The sequence below is a fragment of the Gossypium raimondii genome, chromosome 2 (assembly GCF_025698545.1).
Source record: "Gossypium raimondii isolate GPD5lz chromosome 2, ASM2569854v1, whole genome shotgun sequence".
Lineage (NCBI taxonomy): Eukaryota > Viridiplantae > Streptophyta > Magnoliopsida > Malvales > Malvaceae > Gossypium > Gossypium raimondii.
Window position 1 is genome coordinate 15,568,790 of NC_068566.1, and position 3,233 is coordinate 15,572,022.

At 35.2% G+C, this 3,233-nt stretch overlaps 1 non-coding gene across 1 annotated transcript; it reads left to right on the top strand.

The window, feature by feature from the left end:
• The first annotated feature begins 2,668 nt into the window (after window positions 1-2,668).
• Window positions 2,669-2,774, top strand: LOC128039533 (small nucleolar RNA R71). The gene has a single exon (XR_008194033.1). It is a non-coding gene; the product is annotated as a small nucleolar RNA R71 (small nucleolar RNA).
• Window positions 2,775-3,233: the final 459 nt, after the last annotated feature.

Below are 3,233 nucleotides of genomic sequence, written 5' to 3' on the forward strand. Positions count from 1 at the left end.
TATGAAAATGAATGAAAAGGAAATGTTAAATGAAAGTATGACTATGTTCAAGGAATTGATGATTTCAAGTGAGGTTATTCATGTTTAATGACTTATCTTATGTTATTCAAGTGAATTATGAATTGATGCATTAACATGTGTTACTGATGATGCTTAGGCTTGTGTCAAACTATTGGTTGGATTGTATTATGTTAGTTTTAAAGAAATAAATTGAAATGGCAAGTAACCAAATGGAAAGATGCTTATGTGCATGAAAGAGCGGTAAGAATCAAAGTATGTAATTTCTCATGAAATGGCTTATTGTGTAGTTGATTCTAAAAGAATTATGCTTAAATTCACTAGCTTGTGGCTATGGTTAATGTTATGTTTATGTATTGTATGCTATGAAAATGAAACGGGTGAGAATAGGTAATGAAATGATAAGTTCATAGTTGAGATGTAATGTGATGAAATAAAAGGATTGTTGAGTTAAAGGACTTAGTTGTAAGGAAGAAATTCACTTATGCTATATGTGAGTTTACTTATGTCATGAATAAATACACTAATTCGTGAGTTAATAATGTAATTAAGCTTATGCTAAGTAAATGAAATTGTAAGTAAGTAGATGAAATGGTTCATCGTTTTAAGGAAAGGTTGATAATTATGTAAGTCAACCTATGAGACCTTATTATGTTATAAATGAAAGGTGTATATGATGTTTATAAATATACTCAATTGTGAGTTGAATGGTGTTCAATAGGTTTATACTAAGTTTAAAGTGTTGGTGTTGAATCATGTTTAATCTATGTATGATAGTATTGAAGTGATAAGTTATGTTTCAAGTTTATACGAACTTACTAAGCATTCATTGCTTACGTAGTTGTCTTTCTTTTACTTTATAGATTACCGAAAGCTCGATCGGTTTGGAAACTTGTCGGAGATCAATCACACTATTCAGCGATTATATTGGTAGATTTTGATGTCTTGATCAAGGTTATAATGACATGTATAGGTAGACTCGTGGTTTATAGTAGTTCATGAGTTTGGCATGTGTATGTCACTTTAATTGATATACCTTTGGTACTTTTGATGCCTTATTATTGGGAGTTATTTTGACAAAGTGTTAATACATGTTTGAATGGCCAAAATGGTAGGTGATGAATTGACCTCAATATGGTCAAGTTATGGTATACTTTGGAAAGGTTTTGAATAGATGTGCATGATTGAAATATGGTTTGTATATATGTCGTTGTTGGAACCATTTGGAAATGGCTATATTTGTGTCATTTCGATAGTTTTGATGCATGTGAGAAATGGCCCAAATGGTAAGGTTATTTTGATATGGCATAAGGCTAATATGGTATTGTTGATATGTATCAATTGTGATATGTTTTGGTATGGAAATAAGTTAGTTGATGAATGGTTAAATATGCACATATTTATGTATGTTTGTTACATTGTGTTTGAGGTATCTTTTGGCATATTGGTTGTATAGATAGATACCATATTGAATTAGCCTACCATGCATGTTTTAGGTATGTTTAGAAGCTTCATTATATGTGCATGTGACTTGTAGGTGTGAGCTTGAATTGGGTGAAAGAAATGGCTTGAAATCGGCCTATTTCCTGTCCACATGGCCTACGACACGGGCATGTGTCTTAGTCGTGTGTAACATACGGCCATGCGACACGGCCGTGTGTCCCCTGTAGGTTTTATGGTTGCTTTTTGAAAGATATACAACCTGGCACAGGGGCGTGTGGCTTGGCCGTATGACCCAAGTTAGAGAGTTACACAAGCTGGGACACGACCGTATGTCCCTATTTTGAATGTCCACACGGCTTGAGACACGTGCATTTTTAAAGTGTTTCTAAGGCCTCAAGGGCTCAAATCAGGGACAATATGCTTGTGTTTGAATGGACTAAGATATGATTTGTAACTTGATTGGAAATGTATGATTCGAATTACGGTTTTACAGTAATGCTCCGTAAACCTCTTCCGGCGACGGATATGGGTTAGAGGTGTTACAGTGTTGTCAATCTATCCAACCTTTTTTCATGACAAAACTTCACTCCTTCACTTCTTTTCCTCCTTTCCACACCTGCTATAAATAGCACGTAATTCCTTTCCTCCCAAGTAAAAGTAATGCAATGTTATAAAAATGCTAATATAATTTCCTAAAATGCAACTAAATTTACTCAAGTACGAACAATTAACCAAGTCTAGAGGCAAAAAATATTACTCTTTTCAAGACTTATCATGATCTTGACCCACTTCTATTCTGATTCTGATTACCCATGTTATAAATAGATTCTGGGTTTGATGGGAAAATTCAAAAAAAGTGTCCATCTCTACAGTACACACAGGAAATGTTTTCAAATTGGTTTGGTGGCTGTCCTATCATATTATTATTGAAAATGTTAGTAGTAAAATTCTTACGCATTGAGGATATAGAAGATGCTTGAGCCGCAAGGGGTGTAAGAGCATTAACTTCATGTGTTCCTGCCACTCTTCTTCGTGTGGTTACTGAGTTGGTTGGCCACTGGTAGTTATTGTTGGCAATTCTTTCAACAATTTTATAAGCTTATTGTAAGACTTAGAAAGAAGTGCACCATTACCAGACGCATCTACCACCATTCTAATGTATGCGTTAAGACCATTGTAGAATATCTCCAATTGGATACACTATGGAATCCCATGGTGATGGCATTTTGTAATAATTCTTTGAATATCTCCCATGCCTCATACAAGGATTCATCATCCAATTGTTGAAATGTAGTGATCTCATTTCAAAACTTAGCCTTTTTGTTGGGTGGAAAGTACTTCATCAGAAAGCGTTCTGCCAACTCTAGCCATATGGAAATAGAACCAGGTGGCAATGAATTCTGCCATGCTTGTGCTCTGTCCCTCAACAAGCATGGGAAAAAATTTAGGCTCAGTGTATCTTCGGTCACTCCGGTTAGTTTTAAGGAATCACTCACCTCCATGAATGGTTCATGGATCCTCAGTAAGCATCTCACTGAACTGGCCAGTTGTTTGAAGCATTTGGAACATTACAGGCTTCAACTCGAACTACAATGCCTCAATCTTGGGTATCACAATACCCAGATTAAGTTCATGAAAAAGCAACGTGACATACTATCTTATGGCTTGGTCTCTGTAATCAGCAACAAGGATCGAATTTTGAGCATAAACAACTCCATTTCCTTAATCTTGATTCTAATTTTCAATATTCATTTTTTAGCTTGTCTCTAGGC